Source organism: Canis lupus, chromosome 4, assembly GCF_011100685.1.
Source record: "Canis lupus familiaris isolate Mischka breed German Shepherd chromosome 4, alternate assembly UU_Cfam_GSD_1.0, whole genome shotgun sequence".
In the NCBI taxonomy this organism is placed as follows: domain Eukaryota; kingdom Metazoa; phylum Chordata; class Mammalia; order Carnivora; family Canidae; genus Canis; species Canis lupus.
This window is the reverse complement of record NC_049225.1, coordinates 35553174-35573193: the sequence shown is the minus strand read 5'-3', so window position 1 is coordinate 35573193 and position 20020 is coordinate 35553174. Positions and strand designations below refer to the sequence as shown.

Below are 20020 nucleotides of genomic sequence, written 5' to 3'. Positions count from 1 at the left end.
AAATAATATATCAATATTAGTTCATTACTTACAACAAGTATACCATGCTACTAGAGGTGTTCACAATAGGGGGAAATCAGTTAGGGGCATAGAGAAACTTTCTGTACTATCTTTGTGATTTTTCTATAAGATTCAAATTATTCCATGGGTTCCATGCTCAGCAGGGAGTCTACTTGAGTCTCTCTTTCTCTCCCTCTCCTTCTGCCAACCCCTTATGCTCACTTGCACTCTCTCTCTCAAATAAATCAACAAATCTTAAAAAAAAAAACTAAAACTATTCCAAAAAATAAAGTTTATTTTCAAAAAAAAGAAAAAACCTGGGAGCTCTCTCTCTGCGTTAAGCATGACTGCCAGGTTTATCACTTATTCTCTTTGCTTTCCCATCCCACACTTTGCTCCCTGCAGCACAGGTGACCTCCCTCAGCCCGGTCTTCCTCCCCAGCCTTCCTGCTGGGGGCGGCTTTCTACACTGCGTGAAGGCCTGGAATGAATGAGGGGAGCTTCTCACCTCTCCTGCAGTCATCCTCAGTCCTTGGGGACTGAAAGCACAGAGCTGCGGGGGGGGCATCTCCACCTCTCTCTGCCTTCAGCCTTCCATAACTGAAAACCTAGGGCACCTGTGCTGGGTTTCTCTCAGCTCTCCAGGTCTGCTCCTTCACCCCTGTTCAGTGCCCTGTGCAATTGAAGGAAGAGCCCTGGGCCTCAGGTAGGGGCTGTCAGCGGCACTTCCTGGCCCAGATGTGTGCTTTATCACCTGTGGCTGAGGGCTGGAGGCAGACTTGCTCCTTGGTGCAGGAGAACTGGGGCTCATCAGGGTTCTAGCCAGGTGTGCCAGCCCTCCGGCACGGAGCCACACGAGCCACCCGAAAGTGTGGCTGGCTCCTCCTTTCCTCCATCTGTGGCAGTTCCCCTTTCTTGGGCTGTTCACCTCAGAGCAGCCATGGGCCTCTTCTCTACTGTGAAGCTTTTCGTTACTTTCTGGAGTTTAATTCATCTAGGTTTCCTTGTATCTTCACTCGCTGATGGGTTTTTAAGACTATGATTCTTACTTGGCTTCTGCTGGTTTTCAGGGTGACGATAACAAAAGTCTTGTAACTTTGTACATCTAAGTGTACAAAGAAGCAGGATTCTTTCCCCAACACTTCTGATGCTTCGTCTGCCCGCCGCCCGCCCGCCCCTCCCCCACTGCCCGGCAATAAGATTTCTGCTCAAATATCCTCTCTAAAGAAGCCTTGCCTGATTGCCCTGTCTAAAAATGTTTCAGCAGATCTGGCAAATCCACAGGGACAGAAAACAGATCAGTGGTTGCCAGGGGCTGGGGAGAGGGAGGAGTAGGGAGTGACTGTTTAATGGGCACTGGTTTCCTTTTGGGGGTGATGAAAAAGTCTGGAACCAAACAGTGGCAACGGGTACATAACATGGTGTATGTGCCTTAATGCTATTGAGTTGCACACTTTAAAATGGTTAAGGATTCTGTGTGTTTTACCACAATTAAAAGAAAAAGAAGAATAGATAAATGCTTAGGCAAACGAAAAAAATCTAGCAAGTTTCTGAGAAGATGGAAAGATTGAGCATACACATTTAATTTCATTCTTTCCCAAAATTGAGCTGAAATGCTAATAAAGTATTTTTAAGGCATAGAAAAAAGTTTGAAGGCCGGAAAGCAGATGGAACAGTGGTAACTACTAGCAGATCCAAGAAAGCTGAATCTTAAACCAGGAATGTAGAAAGCCAAAAACTAACCTGACTTAGTCCACAGAATTCTCCAAAGGCACAGGGCCTGGTAACAGATGGTACCTCTGGAAACGAGTGAAGGGGACACCAAATTAGGCAGGTCAGTTGACAGCTCTTTAAGAAACGGCTTCATCTCTCAATGCCTTCCTAAATTTCATGTGCTTAGGTTAACTGTGCCTCTCTCACCAAGGTAAAATTCTAGAGGGTTATTCTCTGAAGAGGATTTCTGAACAGAGGAGACAAAGCACATTGCAGATAGAACTTAATGAAATCAGGGGATTAAGTAAGCACATACATATACTGAATGCTGAAATCCTCAGCCTTTTCCCCTTACTCAGCTCCCAAGGAAATGCATGTGGGCTTTCTGACCCCAGGCAGGAGATTAAAAGACTTCTCCAAAAGGGGAATGAAATCAGAAACAGAGATCAAGTGCTCCCTAATAGACAGCAAAGCCCAGTCCCTGGACAGTGAACTCTCACAGTCAACAAGTACCAGTGATGTACTCAAAGCTTCTAATCAACCTTTCACAGCTCAGGATTATTACTCATCAGAAAAAAAAAAAGAGAAAAGAAAAAAGAAAAGAAAAGGAACTTGGAGGAATCACAATGTTAACCAAAGAAATTTTTATTTTATTTATTTTTTTAGAAATTCCTTTTTTTTTAAGGTTTTATTTATTTATTCATGAGAGACACACACAGAGAGAGGCAGAGACACATGCAGAGGGAGGAGCAGGTTCCCTGCGGGGAACCTGATGCAGGACTCGATCCCGGTACCCTGGGATCATGCCTTGGGCCGAAGACAGACGCTCAACCACTGAGCCACCCAGGTGTCCCAGTAACAATGCTTTTTAAAAGAGACCTTGGAAATTAAAGTTAGGGAAATTCATCAGAAAGAATAGAGAAAAAAACAGATGATAATAAGAAAAAAAAAGAATTTGAGGTCCAGTCAAGATAATTCAATATCTTGTACAGTAGAGGCTCTAGGGATGCAAAGTAAGAGAATGAACCAAGAAAGCAGACACAGGAGAGAAGAAATAGAAGACCCAACACAAAGGAAAAGAGAGCCCCTGACATAAGAGCTGAGCTCTATGGGAAAGCAGAAGCTACTCTGCACCTGCAGCACTTTGCCCTAGGAGAAATTTCCTCAGGACAATGACGTTAACAGAATAAATTATGTGAAAGAAAACAAGAACTCTGGGCAACGGGTAGAGACTGTTGAGTTCAGTTAGTGATAAGGACACAGAAAATCATACAAACCCAAGTTATGCCCTAAACTAAAAACTCAGGTAACATCAATTCAAATATGTTATTTGAAAAACCACAGGCAAATCCCAAACAGTGAAGACAGTCAAGAAGTGTCACCTCTGGGAAGGGGTAATGAAGGTGGGGGACTGAGGATCCCTGTTTGAACAATCCCCAACAAATGACTTAACTTGCTGAACTGTATAACCTTGAAAAAAGTATGCACAAAAGAGTATGGAAGATGAGGAGAGTGCAGAAAACCCACCCCGACAACAAAATCTGACCTGTGGGAGCAAAGAAGTCCCACAAAGTAACAAATAATGAGATTGGATGAGTTTGAGGGGGGAGACAAAAGAGCAAGAAAGAAGAAACACTACTTCCACGATATCACAACACTTGTTAGGTGCACGATGTCAACAGCAGAAATTTGTCGGTTTCTGGGGTTCAGAGCCCTAGTCTGTAAAGCAGGTGTAACAGTATCTCTCACAGGACTCTTGGTAGGCTTAAATCAGATAATGAACATGAAGTGCTTACTGCGATGGCAGATATAAATATTATTAACACGGTTAATAATTCACTCTTCTTTAAATAACTGAAATTCTTTTTTTGATATCAATTCAACCAATTCAATTGTCACAATACTGAAGAGTTTACTTGAATGCTTACCTTGTCTACTCAAACATCAAGGCTTCCAACCCTTCCATCAAGGTCTCCTAAAAAAGGAGTGAGGGAGAGAAACTATCTGAGAGACAGAAAAAATGTTTATAAAAACACTCATCACACTAAAGAATTGACTGTACCAGAAAAACTATCAGGTCACCATGCTTTATCTTACACTTTCTAGTTGATTATGATCAATCATTCACTCACCAAGCAAGTCAGCAATTAGAAATGAAAACTTTGTACTAACTGTACATTAACTCAGTAATGCTGAGGCAAGAATTTTTCCATTTCAAAAAAGGCAAAGTCTCCAACCTATGCACACATTGTCTTCTCCAAGTTCACTGAGACTTTGTTAGAAAGCTTGGGAAACATTTTTCCAAAGAAACAAGATTATGAAATAAAGCTGTAACCCTGGGCAATCACCAAAGGCCAATTTAATCCATAAGTACCTAAAAACCATAGAAAAAGAAAGGAAGAAATATAACCATGTTAAATGACTTTCAACCACTACTTTTATTTTTCCGCAGCTAGCAAAAAAATAGCTCTTATTTGAGATCAGACATTATATCACCCCTGGTTTCATTCATCTTTTTATCCTTGTAAAAACAAGCTGTATATACCACAGTAGCTGCCTTATCTCAGAAGCTTAAAATTTTAACTTAATGGATGAATAACTAGAATTAAAAGTACTATTTGAACTACACTCTTTCTATGGGGAAATGCATTACAATTTCCAACTGAAGGAACACCTTCCTGTATCTTGGCAACAAGACCAGTTTGAACACCAAGAACAACACAATGTCAGCAGACCCACCAACATAATAGTCACCCTCCTTAGAGACTGTGTTTTGGTGGGAGATCACTCATACTAATGCTAAGTATGTATAAATCACTAAATTGGGTTTTCATAATATAAAATCATAATTTGGGACGCCTGGGTGGCTCAGCGGTTGAGCATCTGCCTTCAGCACAGGACTTGATCCCGGAGTTCTGGGATCAAGTCCCACATCGGGCTCCTTGCATGGAGCCTGCTTCTCCCTCTGCCTGTGTCTCTGCCTCTCTCTGTCTCTCATGAATCAATAAATAAAACCTTAAAAAAATAAAAAATAAAATCATAATATAATACATAAAACTTGACCTCCTGACTTCTTTCCCTTTACCAGTACCTTAAATAAAAATAGCAGCCAAACATTTTTATCTGGAAAGATTTTTTTCCCCTAGTTTTATTGATATTTAATTGACATATAACATTATGTTACTTTTTAACATACACAGCATAATGACTTATATGTATATCACAAAATGATCACAATAAATCTAGTAAACATCCATCACCATACAATCACAATTTTTTCCCTGTGATGAGAACATTTAAGAACTATTCTCAAAAAAAAAAAAAAAAAAAAAAATTGGGATCCCTGGGTGGTGCAGCGGTTTAGCACCTGCCTTTGCCCCGGGGCGTGATCCTGGAGACCCGGGATCGAATCCCACGTCGGGCTCCCGGTGCATGGAGCCTGCTTCTCCCTCTGCCTGTGTCTCTGCCTCTCTCTCTCTCTCTGTGTGTGACTCTTAAATAAAAAAAAAAAAAAAAAAAAATCTATTCTCACAGCAACTTCCAAATACACAATACAGTATTTTTAAATATTTATTTATTTATTTATTTATTTATTTATTTATTTATTTATTATTTGAGAGAGAGTGAAAGCTGGGGTGAGGGTGGGGGGGAGGCAGAGGGAGATGGAGAAACTTAAGCAGACTCGGAGCTGTGTGCAGGGCCCAGTGCAGGGTTCAGTCTTACAACCCTGAGATCAGGACCTGAGCCAAAACCAAGAGACTGACACTTAACAGACTGCACCACCCAGGTACCCCCAGTGTAGTATCTTTAACTACAGTCACCATGCTGTACATTACATCCCCGGAACTAATTTATGTTATAACTGGATATCTGTACCCTTTGACCACTTTCACACATTTCCCCCATCCTCTGCCTCCGGCAACCACAGATTGGTTCTCTGTTTCTGGGCCTTTGGTGTTTTTGTTTTGATTTTCAGATTCCACAACTAAGTGAGATCACACAGTATTTGTCGTTCTTAACATAATGCCTTCAGGTTCCATCCATTTTTTATTTTTGTAAACTGCAAGATTTCCTTCTTTTTTATGACTAAACTTTCCAGTGTGCGTGTGGCACATACCACATTTTCTTTATCCATTCATCCACTGATGGACATTCGGGTTGTTTCTATGTCTTCGGTACTGTAGATAATGCTGCAATGAACATGGGGGCAGATGACTCTTGAAGACAGTAATTTCATTTCCGTCAGATATATGCCCAAAAGTGGAATTACTGGACCATGTGTAGTTCTATTTTTAATTTTTAGAGTAGATTTTTGATTTGTGGTTTCTGTACTACTTTTAGTGCAAAAGCTTAAGAATTGCAAACTTAATACCATATCCCCCCAAAATATTTTTAAAAACTGTTTAAAAAAATAATAATAATAAAATAAAATAAATAAAAAAATAAAAAACTGTTTAAAAGATCTGATTAAAGCCCAGTATTCACCCCCCTCACTTTCTCTCTCTTTCAAATAAATAATCTTTTTAAAAGGCTGGGGGGCTCAATTGGTTAAGCCTCAGAGTCTGGGACTGAGCCCCGCAGCATCGGGCTCCCCGCATTTTCCCCCTGCTTTTGCTTCTCTCTCCCTCTCTCTCTGTGTCAAATAAATAAATAAAATATTTTTTTTAAAAACTCCTTTATTTAGATTTTTATTATTTTTTTAATTTAAATTCAATTTGCCAAGATATAACACCCAGTGCTCATCCCATCAAGTGGAACTCCTTTAATTTTTAATTACTCTAGGAAAACAAATCAATCTCTATAATACAATACAATACAAGGGACTCTTGGGTGGCTCAGCACTTAAGTGTCTGCCTTCAGCTCAGGGCATGAGCCTGGAGTCCCACATGGGGCTCCCTGCGGGGAGCCTGCTTCTCCCTCTGCCTATGTCTCTCTCTCTCTCCTCTCTCTGTCTCTCATGAATAAATAAAATAAAATCTTAAAAAAAAAATATATATATATACACACACACACCCATACAAGAATAATTCATGAGAGGGAGGGAGAAAGAGAGCTTACTTCAAGCTTTTTGGAATAACTGATAATCTCATTCCTTTTCCAAACACAAAATTCATATAAATTGTCACCTTAAATGAGACACACATAAAAAGCACTTAAGCTCCAATCTAGCATCAGAAATTATTCCATAAATGTTATTTCTCTTGAGCACCCTTTCTGCTCTAAAATTCAATACACCCAATAAAACCAACTTACTTTATTTCTTTATAACAATTTCATTTTATGTAAATTTATGAACACTATATAAATATTTGTTAGAACAAATATAAGAGGTTGAAGAGTTGATAATGACTAACAACAATGGAAGCAGATACATAAATAATGTCATCAGCGGAGGAGACAAAAGCATCTCTAAACTACCTACAACATTCACATAATATCCTTAACATAAAGATTTTGAGGCCAGATCTTTATGTGACATTTTTGAAAAATATTTGCACATCCAAGAAAATTTAATCATAAGTAATTAAAACTATATTGAATTTTGTTTCAACAATGTTTTCTGTTATTTGAGTCCTTTCTCTTTTCTTTTTGATAAGTCTGGCCAGAGGTTTATCAATCTTATTAAATCTTTCAAAGAACCAGCTCTTACTTTTGTTAATCTGTTCTACTGTTCTTTTGGTTTCTATTTCAAGAATGTTTTCTATTAAAAGAACAATGTTTGGGGCACCTGAGTGGCTCATTTGGTAAAGTGTCTGCCTGTGCCTCTCAAATAAATAAATTAAGTCTTTAAAAAAAAAAAAAAAAGGTCATGGTCTCAGGGTCGTAAAATCAGGCCTCCCATCAGAATCTGCATTCAGTAGAGTTAGTTTGGGATTAGCTCTCTCTGCCTCTGTACCTCCCCTTGCTCATGTGCACACATGCACTTTCTCTCTCTAAACAAATAAAATCTTAAAAAAAAAAGTCACTCCTGCTGAACCTGATTTCAGGGAAGGCCAACGTCAGTCACCTACATAATCATATGCCCAATGTTCATTCAAAATCTTCCTGGCTGCTCTTAACAGGGTTAGAGTAGAGTAGGCCCTTGATATACACCAACTACCAATGTAAATTATCAGATTAAATAAAAGTCTCAACTTAAAATAATAAATCTCTTCTGTGCCTGCACAAACCAGGCAATATAACCAGATGTTTTATACATATTACTACTCATTTCAACCTCATGATACTTTACGGACAGGTTAAGTAACTTACCTAAGGTCATAACACAGTCGGTTGTGAAGCCAGAATTCAAACCAAGGTCTGTCGAGCATACGATCACTTTTGCTGAAACATTCCAAGTGTTGGCTACAAAGGAATATATTTTCAGTTTAATTGGCAAACACTCGAATTCTCTCTTGAACATGGTTTCTTAGTGTTTAGGGAGTGAGAAAGTGCTTGATAATATTACTGAAGAACAAAGTGAGGTAGGTGTCTGGGAAAGCATGTAATGCACCGGAGGCCCACTATGTGCCATGGGCCATGCTGGCTATTTTAAATGCACGAACACTCCACTGTTACAACAATCCTGGGACGTAACTATTGGTACCTCATTTTTTACATAAGAGGAAACTGAAGCTTAGAAACTCCCAGAAGGTCCAGGTTTATAGAAGTTGCAAGCCATAAAATTGGGATTAGAAATCAAATTCAGTCCATCAATAAGTATTTACTGAGTGCTTACTAGGTACCAGGGCTAGAAGAGGTACTTAGGATAGAATCCTAGAGAGATCCCCCCACATACAGCTCAAAACAAACCCATTTTCTTTTTGCTGAAGGAGTAAGTCATAGGGCAATTGCCAAATCTCCATAAATTGCTTTCTCCTTTTAATCATTTTATTTTAGGGGATGCCTGGGGGCTCAGTGGTTGAGCGTCTGCCTTCAGCCCAGGGAGTGATCCTGAGGACCCGGGATCGAGTCCTGAGTCGGGCTCTCTGCATGGAACCTGCTTCTCCCTCTGCCTGTGTCTCTGCCTCTCTCTCTCTCTCTGTCTCATGAATAAATAATTAAAATCTTTCAAAAAATCATTTTATTTTAAATAATTATTCATGCTTTGGTTAGATGTGTTAAGTACTGCCCCCCCTAAACTCCAAAGTTGAGTGTCAGGAAAACTGAACAAACCTCCAGTAGCAAGGGTAAAAATAGGAGCAATTCTGTCCTACATGCATGATTCTGAACATACTGCTGAATGGAGAGGACCACTTTGGAATATAAACTTCACATGTTCTGGAGGATGGATTAAACCCTTTAGCATTCTGTGAAGCTTCTCAAGGTCTGGCAGATTTTAAATGACAACAGTGAAATTTCAAAAGGAACAGGATAAGTCAGCACCAGAGCTGGTTTAACATTAATAATAAGTGATCTAATAAATAGGTCTATGTTTGCCCAGTCAGGCTTTGCTTATTATGTCAGTTGGAAAGCCAGAAGGAAACTGGTTTTAACTCCCATACAATCTGTATCGGGACAACATCACTTTATCAGAAAGGTAGCTGATGTCAGCATTAACGTTGAGGCAGTTCAAATGCAAAGTGACCTTTCTTTTCCAACTAATGAATTTCCAATTCATTCATGGTATAGAATTGAGAGCAACTACCATTGGTCGTGAGCTTTCTATGTGCCAGACATTCTATGAATTTTCTCATTTGATTCACAGCCACCCTGCAAGATATTAACCTTATCTTTCATAGGAAGAAACAGAAGTTTTGAGAAATAAAGTGACTTTTCTAAGGTCACATAGCTTGTAGAGAGGCACAGAGGCAGAGTCAAGGTTCAAGCTCAAGATGTCAGTTACCATCATGTTCCAAAGCACCAAAAAGCTGTCAGTTTCTTATCTTGTAAAGAAAAATTTTTAAAGATGTTATGTATTTATTCATGAGAGACACAGAGAAAGAGGCAGAGACACAGGCAGAGGGAGAAGCAGGCACCATGCAGGGAGCCTGACGCAGGACTCGATTCTGGGACTTCAGGATCACGCCCTGAGCAGAAGGCAGACGCTCAACCACTGAACCACCCAGGTGCTCTTTGTAAAGAAATTTTTAATTAAGAGCACAGAAAGCAGAGTAAAATAGCAATTTGGATTAAAACTGCTTTAGTACATCAAACAGTGTAAAGTGATGTTGACCTTTTAAAAATTCCTAGGAAGGTCATTACAAAAGACAATATAAAATGCCCTGAAGTTAAAATACTAGCTTTTCAATAACATTTTAAAGTAACAAATAAATATAGTATTTACTATTATCAACAGAAAACCAAGATGTTTTTTTAAAAAAAATGTTCTAATCTAAAATAATGGTGTTTAAGAGACTGCATTAGAGCAGGCTGGCTACAGGCAACACTTCCAAGTTAACTCCATGGAAGACTAATCCCTAAAAAAATATTGAAAGACCATGAGCTTCCAATGTTAAATAAGCTTGAGAAATGCTGCACTTAATACTAAACCGTCTTCTTTTAGGTTACAAATAATACAAGGTAGTGCATGAAAATCCTCTGGAGCCAGTCTATCTGGGATGGCATCCTGGCTCTTCCATGTACTAAGTCATGCTATGGTAACTTTGGGCCTGTTATCTCACCAATCTGGACTTCAATTCTCTCATCTGTAGACAAAAGGACATAATTACAGAAGAGAGACTTGTTGTAAAGATTAATGTGTGTGGGATTGTTAAAACAGAGCCTCAAAATACTAAGTACTCAATAAATGTTAAATCGTTAGTGGTAGTATCATTTCCCTGAGCTTTATTAAGCTGATGAACGTTGATATTCACCGTTTATCACCAAGTGGGAAAGGGATACAGTATGTAGCTTCTTCTCAAAATTGTATGATGGAACCTACTTTTTCACAGACCATCAAGAAGATTGGTTAACATCCTCAAAACCAAAAACCAAAAACCCATACTCTCAAAAAACAATAGAGAATTCCACCACCAAAATAAAATCTGCTTTAAAAAAAAAACAAAAACAAAAACACAAGGTTAGTGCTTCCCAGTAGCTGAACATATTAAGGTGCTGGAGGGGCGATGTGTCCAGAGTGGCCGTGTAAGTGCCCCTTCCCCCATGCCTTGTCCTACATGTCTCTTCCATTTGGCTGTTCCTGAGTTGTATCCTTAAACCAGTAACACCTCCTTACAGATTCCAGCACATAGATTTAGTGCCCTGAACCTATATGTGTAATGAAATGAAATACCATTTTGTTTTCTATTCCATAGCTCACACTGGCTTCAAACCACCATCTGCCTCATCAGATCAGTCATTCAATTATCTAAAACCCTGTGTGTTACCTATTCAGTCATCATCCGGCCTGGAGTTATCTGAATAAGAACAAAAATGTTTTCCATTACCAAGATATGGCCATCTATGTCAGTCTCACATCCCCCGTATAGATTTGAAAATATTCAGGTGGTGTTTTTTGCGTTTGGTGTTTACTGTGACCATTTGCAAAATTTAGTCATTGCTGGAAGTGCCAATTATGTTACCATATCATTAAGAATTTTTCTAACCAGTATGTGTCAGGATCTTCAGAAATGCTTATAGCCTTTGAACAAACAAATCCATTTCCAAGAATCTACACTATGGAAATAAATAAAGAATACGTGATAAAATTTTATGCAAATACATATATCGCCATATGGTTTAGTATTCTAGAAAATTAGAAATACAGTTGACCCCAGAACAAAGTGGGTGTTAGGGGCACTGACTCCCATACAGTTAAAAATCTGAGGGGGATCCTTGGGTGGCTCAGCAGTTTGGCCCAGGGCCTGATCCTGGAGACCCGGGATCGAGTCCCATGTCCAGCTCCCTGCATGGAGCCTGCTTCTCCCTCTGCCTGTATCTGTTTTTCTGTCTGTCTCTATGTCTCATGAATAAATGAATAAAATCTTTAAAAAAAGAATCAAAGTATAATTAACATACAGCATTACACTAGTTTCAGATATACAGTATAATGATTCAATATTTCTATCTATACATTATTCAGTGCTTATCAAGATAAGTGTTCAAGAGCACATATCAATATTCTGTTTTTGTTTTGTTTTTTTACATACCAATATTCTTAGGGGTTTGTAAAAATACCGTGCATCATGAGTCTAAGTATTCCTTAACCCGAGGAAGTCTGAAAGTATATTTTAAATATGTCAAAGATCAATGTAGTAGAAGTTTTGGTTTTAAGAAAGCCATTTTGAGGGGATCCCTGGGTGGCTCAGTGGTTTAGCGCCTGCCTTTGGCCCGGGGCGGGATCCTGGGGTTCCGGGATCGAGTGCCGCATCGCGCATCGGGCTCCTGGCATGGAGCCTGCTTCTCCCTCCTCCTGTGTCTCTGCTTCTCTCTCTCTCTATGTCTATCATAAATAATAAATAAATAAATATTAAAAAAAAAAGAAAGCCATTTTGGGAGAGGTAAAACTTCAAGAATATGGTTTTGCAACTTTATAAATGGACACATTTTCTAATTCTGAAAATAGACATTTAATGCTTTTCACCTTAAATAGGATTTAAATATTGCTGCAATGGTATTAAATTTATAAGTGATCAAGAAGATCAGGAATCATTCCTATTGCTATTCTCTCCTTTTGGGACTCAAAACTTCTGATATTTCCCCTCCAGTTGGCATCAGCTTCCTCACTCCAAAGCCTATCATTTCTCATCCCGATTTGGACTCAGGATCATCTCTACCGATCTGCCCACCCTGTAGAGACAAGTCCGTCAGGCCAGGCGACCCTGGCCAAGTGCTTCCACCGTGCGGCCCTCCTCGCCTAGGCTGAGCCCCGCCAAGGAAGAACACCGCCCCACGCCCCACGCAGGCTTCTTTACGACCCGCTGAGCAAAGGCCAGACCGCGGAGCCAGCTGCATGGCTGTGAGGACGGTGCAGTCATCAGCTCCGTGCAGGAGCCGAATCTCGGTGCATCAGCATAAACCTATTTTCCCACAAAACTAATACAAATGTGGAGATCAGCCACGACCACCCCGTGTCTCGTCACCCCGTCCAGGGCCTGGGCCGGCGCTCTGCTCGCTCTGCCCCTGTCTGCGGTGCCCCCCGCCCCCCGACTGGGCTGCTCCTCCCGACGACCGGTGCTGCACCTGGAACCCAAAGAGCACATCTCAGCCTCGTCTGGTCCGGGCTAAACCTGGCGCCAGCTCCATTCCTGCCTCCTGCCCGCAGCCTGCGGGCGGCCTGGCCCCGGCTCAGCAGGCCGTCCTGGCCCTGCCCCTCTGCTTCTGCCATCGCTGACCGCCCAGCCCCTCTCACACGCTCCCCAAGGACTTTGGGACCCCGTTCGGGGCCTTCCCGCCCATTGCTCCAGGCCGATTGTGAGCACCTCGCTTTCTGCAACGCCCCTGCTTTACGGTCCCGGAGCGGCCCAACCCCAACCCTTCACCTCTCTGCTTCAGAAACCCAGTCCCTGGCCAGCTCCTGCTCCCCCTGGGTAAGCTTCAATTTAACTTAATCTAAATTCCAACCCCCAGTCTCCACCACCCCATGTCCCAGATGCTACTTTGTGGTCTCCGTCATTCCCTTGTCAGCCTGGACTCCATGGCCCGTCACCTTGAACACCATCACTGCTGGAATCTCTTGCTTCCCTTTCTGCCTCATTGGCCCGTTTAAACCCAGACCACCAAGGTCAATCCACTCCTTCGCCTTGTCTGCTCAGAGGCTTGGCCTGCTGAGCCTTGAGATGGGGTGGCGGGTGGGGACCACTCACACACCAGAGCCATGAAAAATGTGTCATTACAACTCATCGAAGCAATCCTGTTCAGTTAGCTCCCTCATTTTCCCCCATGGCCAGCTCAAAATTCTCCCTTTCTCCTCAGACTCTCCCCTACAATCACCATCTTCTGTCCCTATAATCTCAGCCAATGACTTCATCCCCGCCACTCCACCAGAAAAATTCATCAAGTATATCCAGGCCCCAAATTCCTCACCTACCACCCAAACACTGCTCTCCATTGACACCATCCCTCCTTCCATTATTCCCATGGTCAGTGGAAACTATATTCCTGTTCCTACTCAAATCTCTTATCTTTACTCCATTCCCTCTAATCCTAAGGATAATGTTCAGTCAATCTCACATACCTCCTTCTTCTCCCTGTATCAAGTTCTCCCTTTCTTTTTTTTTTTTTTAAGATTTATTTATTTATTTATTTATGATAGACATAGAGAGAGAGGCAGAGATACAGGAGGAGGGAGAAGCAGGCTCCATGCAGGGAGCCCGATGTGGGACTCGATCCCAGGACTCCAGGATCACGCCCTGGGCCAAAGGCAGGCGCTTAAACCGCTGAGTCACCCAGGGATCCCCAAGTTCTCCCTCTCTACTGACTTCTCCTGTGAAGCACGTAACCATGCTGACATCTCTCTCATCTTGATACAACATGCACTCTCCCTACTATCCTTCCAGCTTTTTGAAAAGAATGTCTGCACTGTCTCCACTCTTGCAACCGCTCACTCCTGGTCCTCAGCCATCTGGCAATGTACCCCCAGCACGGAGAGTCCACCAGAGTGTCTTCAACAGAAGACAATCAATCAGCAACCCGTTGCTCCGCCCTTACGTCAGTTGACCTATTTGAGGTCAGTTGACCTATTTGAGATCGGACACAGCTGATCACTGTTTCTTAAGGCGTCTCAGTTTTCATTTAACAACATTTACTGGAAACCTACTTTATGACAAGAACTGGGGATAAAATGATGAACATGGCACAGTCAAGCCCTCAAGGAGCTTAGAGTTGAGAGAGGGAAGCTTCTATGAAAATTCAAACCCTTCTTTCAACCTCTCAGATCACTCCTTCCTTTCTCTACTTACTCCCTCAGGACTCCTTTCTTTGCTCTTCTCACATCCATCCTGGGACTACCATGTTACACTGCCTCCTCACTGATGATGACAAAATCTTCTCTAGCTTAGAAGTCTGTCTTGAGTTCTGGACCTACTCACTCTCTTGAAAAGGTACTGGTACTTCAATATCTCACTATTTTGATAGTATCCTCATGCACAAACATTTTGAATTTTGATGAAGTCAAATTTATCTATTTTTTGTTTGTGCTTTTGGTGATGTATTTAAGAACCTGTTGCCTAATATAAAATAATGAATATTTACAACTATATTTTTTTCTAAGAGTTTTATACTTTCAGATTTTAGATTTAAGTCCTTAATCCATGGAAACCATAATTGTCAAAAGCTAAGAATTTCACTTTCAAGATCTAAGGGTTTTTAAAATTCTAAGACCTTGGCTTTAAATATCACAAACCAAAGCAAGAAAACTTTCCTGGCAGAGTTTATACTGTAAACTACAGCATCCAGGAAGCGGCAGGTAATGGCGTAAGTACAGTTCTCCCACAACAATCAAGAGGATATAAAAACTAGGGGGAGGAATACAGAGAGAAAAAGGAGGTAGAAAATAGGGAGAAGTTTGGAATTCTTAGCTCCTATCCCATCTGAAACTAAGTCTTGGGGTGAGAAAAATCTCCAGTATGTTTGTGCGGAAGGACCCAGAAGAGAAGATAACCTTCTTTCCCTTTCCTAAGTTATGGTCCAGGGAACGTCAAGTCTTTTAGCAAAACCCTGCAGCTAGCACTGCATCTGTGTTCACAGCCAATAATGTGTCCAGACCATATTCCTGAAAAGCTGCCCCAAAGACCCAAGCACATCAGCTTGGTGCAGGAACTATTAAGACGTTTGCTTTGGGCCAGTTTGCTGAGGGCATTCGATCATGAGGGAGAACATAAATTTTAGTTTGATGGTACTAAAAACATAATTCAAAGCTCAGGACCCACATAAAATAAATGATGAGCCTAAAGAAAGAGTGTCCCCACAATAACCTGTAACTTTAAAGGGCAACATCCTCAGGGTAACAGTCATCACAAAGAAAACCAATGCCTGAAGTCTTCTAACCAAGGTTTGCATTGTTTGATGGCCCAGGAAACTGCAAACCTTGGATTAAGTGGCACGTGGCCTGACCCTGGCCACCTATAGAATGAAAGATAAAAAAATATAAAGTTGGAAAACACAAAAAGAATAGGTAAGAAACACTGAAGATAAAGTGAAGGAGGAAGGAACAGGGGGTAGAGACAGGATTGGAAGAGGTAACAGTTGCAAATGTTCCAGAACCTGAAAAGATCTCCATCTCTAGAGTCAAAAATTGCAAAGAACAAACATGCAACAGAAGATACAGGTAAAGCCATTAAACTGATCCAATGAAGAGACTCTGTCTAGCGAGGTGCCCTAGCTAACCTCTGCCGTTCCTGCTTCTGCCTCTCCCTCCCCAGCAAACCCACAGATGCACACCCTCTGGCCACAGGGAACTATGGTCCAGTTAATCTAACCCAGACCATTCTGATCAGGCTTTCTTGGTTTAAATGAATGACATTTCAACCCATTCTGAAAGTGGGGAGGATATTGTAGACACCTGGATTAGAAAGAAAACTAAAATTGGAAAGCCATTTTTCTGGCCACATCAGAGGTTTCTGGCCAGCATTTAGACTGGACATGGCTGGGTACCTGCCCAAAAGGCAGTCAGTCATCTGTAGCCTGAGGAACAGGGGATGAAGGTCACAGGGTACCAAACATGACCATCACATAGAGCTGGGAGCATAGAGGCGATTATGATTAAGATCAGTGGTAGAGTTCCAGGTAACTCAGCAAGAAGTGTGTCGGTCAACACGGCAATTTGGCTGAAATGACAGTTAAAAATCAATCTACCTGTACCAATGTTAATTTCTTAATTTTGATAAAGGTATTTTGGCTACATCAGATGTTATCATTGTGCAAAGATGGGTGAAAGAAACTGCAGTATCTTGTATATATTTAAATTATCTCAAAAAATTATCTCTTCTATATATCTAAAATTCTTTGTAGAAAAAGTTATTTCAGGGACGCCTGGGTGGCTCAGTGGTGGAGCATCTGCCTTGGGCTCAGGGCGTTACCCTGAGGTCCTGGAATCGAGTCCCGCATTGGGTTCCTCACAGGAGCCTGCTTCTCCCTCTGCCTGTGTCTCTGCCACTCTCTCCCTCTCATGAACAAAGAAATAAAATCTTTAAAAAAAAGTTATCCCAGGGATCCCTGGGTGGCACAGCAGTTTAGCGCCTGCCTTTGGCCCAGGGCGCGATCCTGGAGACCCGGGATCGAATCCCACACGTCGGGCTCCTGGTGCATGGAGCCTGCTTCTCCCTCTGCCTATGTCTCTGCCTCTCTCTCTCTGTGTGTGTGACTATCATAAATAAATAAAAATTTAAAAAAAAGTTATTTCAAAACAAATTATTATAAATAAAACTATTTCAAAATATAAAAAAAATTAAAAAGTGGAAAAATTGAACACATCTAGTCATTGTTTTTTCAATGGTTAGTATCTTAAGTACATCATGGAATGTTTTTGTGAGCCTAAATACACATTTTTAAGTATTATTTTTTCATATTTCAGACTTTTGAGGTCTTACCCTATTCTTCACAATTCAAGGACACCTGGGTGGTGGCTCAGTGGTTGAGTGTCTGCCTTCAGCTCAAGTCATGATCCCAAAGTCCTGGGATCGAGTCCTGCATTGGGCTCCTCAAGGAGCCTGCTTCTCCCTCTGCCTATGTCTCTGCCTCTGTGTTTCTCATGAATAAATATTTTTTAAAAATTAAAAATAAAATTCAAATTCAGGGGTGCCTGGGTGGTTTAGTCAGCTGAGCATCCGACTCTTGATTTCGACTTGGATATGATCTCAGGGTCACAAGATCCAGCCCCATGTCAGACTCTTGGTAGAGTGTGAAGGCTGCTTAAGATTCTCTCTCTCTCAGGTATCCCTGGGGGGCTCAGAGATTTAGCTGTCTGCCTTCGGCCCAGGGCGTGATCCTGGAGACCCGGGATCAAGTCCCACATTGGGCTCCTTGCATGGAGCCTGCTTCTCCTTCTGCCTGTGTCTCTGCCTCTCTCTCTCCCTGTGTGTCTCTCATTAATAAATAAATAAAATCTTTATAAAAAAAGAAGATTCTCTTTCCTTCCCTTCCCTCTGCCCCTCCCACCTCCTCACTTGCACAAAGAAAAATAAAATAAAATTCAAATTCATTTGACAGTTATTACTGTTTTAACTGATAACTATAGAGAAAAATTAGGAAAACATAGATGTTCCATAATGAGAACCAATATGAAAAAACAGTGATTTGGATTAGAAATAACATGAGTCTGCAGAAATGGGTTAGGAATACATCTAAGCATCCCTTGCTGTCCCATCTGTTCTGTTTCTGAATTCAGACAGCAAGAGCTGGGTCAGTGAGGAATACCTGTAGTTGAAAATGCACAGTCATTGCAGGCTGATGGGGCAGGTTTTCTGTTATTCTCATGTGCACACTTTTTAATTTTTCTCTAAGAAAATGTTAAAATAAATGAAAATCATAAGAGGCAAGGAATTGAAATTTGTCAGGGCTTAGGTGTTTTCGTTTTTTTCCAATTAAATTTTTTCTAGTTAAAGCCAGTGTGATTGATTCTCTATTTCCTTTTTTTTCTTTTTTGTATTGTATAATGAAAGCGGCAAGACAGAGTATAAAATCACAGAAGATAGTGAAAGTCTAGAATTCTTTACAATACTTATTAAAGTACATCAAATTGTTATTAAAAAATAATTCCATTTTATATCTGACCTATAAAAAACACATGAAGGTAAGGAGACATACTTGCTTTAATTTGAGCCTCTCATTACAACTTCCCTTGTTCTGAAAGTCTCTCTGTATCAGCACCTTCCCGCTGATGTACTGCTGTTCACTGATACTTCATTGTTCTTTTTTTTTTTTTTTTTTTTAAATAGCTGACCAGAACTTTCACTGTGGATGGCTGGTGATATCTAGAATCTAAGATGAATCCCTTTGTATTTCACTGTTTTTAGATGGCCCTCCAGGACTACAATTATAAAGATTCTATCTTTGACAAGAAAACTGTGGAGGGCAAATATATGTAAAGGGCCCTTTTACATGTCTGCCTGACGCATCTTCAAAACAGTCTTATCTTGGGGCACCTGGGTGGCTCAGTCGGTTGGGCGCCAGGACTCTTGATTTCAGCTAGGATAGGATCTCAGCGTCATGGGACCACACTCCCATGGGTATGCAGCCTGCTTGGGATTCTCTCTCTGCCTCTCCCCCCACCCACCCACCCCGCATATGTGCGAGCTCTTTCTCTCTCTCAAAAAAAAAGTCTTATCCCAAACTATGCTTCTGATGGTATGAACTGTAACACAGAGACTCCAATGAGGCTGTCACTCTGCCCTTAGCACAAACACAAGAAAGGCCAGATTAGCCCTCCTACTGATTTAAGTCACTAGTCTGTGTGTTACACCATTAAGTTGCTGCTGGCAGCTTAATCTGAAGATCCTATAAAATCATCGGAACATTTGATATATCTTTATAAATCTCAGACTTTCCCCCCGAACTTGAGGATGGGTTTCCAGGTTCCGTTCTACTTTCCTGTCTGGCAATAAACACCACAGCATGGAGATACTGCCTTAAAAGCTGCCAGTGTCCCCCACCCACGCCAAAAAAGAGGCATACTCTTAAAACTACAATCATTATATAAAATCTCAAATCATGATATAAAAAAATCTCAATCATTATATAAAAATCTCTGAACTAGACTCAGCAAATGTCTCAAAGTAGAAAAAAATAAAACATGATGACAGTTTTCAAAGGGAACTAGACTCTGCAGATTTCTCAATGTAGAGAACAGAAACCACAGGCATAATTCAGTGTTATATTTAAGAATGCTTCACCCCTCTTAAACTGTGCTGATATTCTAAGGGAATATATTATCACAGTGAGAGCACAGAGCAGGGCAGTTATTTTCTGGGGCAAATCAGCAAACACTGATGGTTACCAACTTCACAATTATTCCTCCTGCTTTCTTCCTTGCTGGCAGTGCCTATCTGTCCTTTAGAAGTTCAGAGTGTCAGAAAGTCCTCCTTCCATCCTCCTCTACAGCAGGGGCATGGCACAGAACCCATTCCTAACTCCTGAGGCTCACCCGAAAGAGCGGCAGCTAGCTGGCAGGGCTGTGGAAGTACGTACGGGAGCAAACTGCTGTTCTCCCACATAGCTCTTGGTTCTGTCTGGACATGACCCCTGGAACTGATGGAGCAATCTCCTGACCATGAGGAAAGATACCACCAAGCTGCTGATTGTAACACTGGGAAAGTTCTGATAGTATCACTGAGCCCTCTACCAACAACTGGAGGAGCCTTGCCTCCAGGCTTCTGGTTAGATAAGGGTTATCTCACTTAGTTTGTAGCTTTAGCCTAAGCCACTTTTCGTTGGATATTACTGCTTAAGG

At 41.2% G+C, this 20020-nt stretch overlaps 1 protein-coding gene across 9 annotated transcripts in view; it reads right to left on the bottom strand.

Moving 5' to 3' along the window:
* Positions 1–20020, bottom strand: part of SHLD2 (shieldin complex subunit 2) — a 77517-nt gene that overhangs the window by 48753 nt on the left and 8744 nt on the right. For 7 of the 9 annotated variants that reach the window (XM_038534535.1, XM_038534542.1, XM_038534543.1 and 4 more), the window contains 2 exons: positions 7966–8058; positions 3642–3688 (listed from right to left, as the gene is read on the bottom strand). The gene's annotated coding sequence lies outside the window, so the exon portion shown is untranslated. Of the gene's footprint in view, positions 1–1743; positions 1800–3641; positions 3689–7965; positions 8059–20020 lie in introns of those variants that run through there. The other 2 variants (XM_038534538.1, XM_038534539.1) reach the window with 2 other exon arrangements.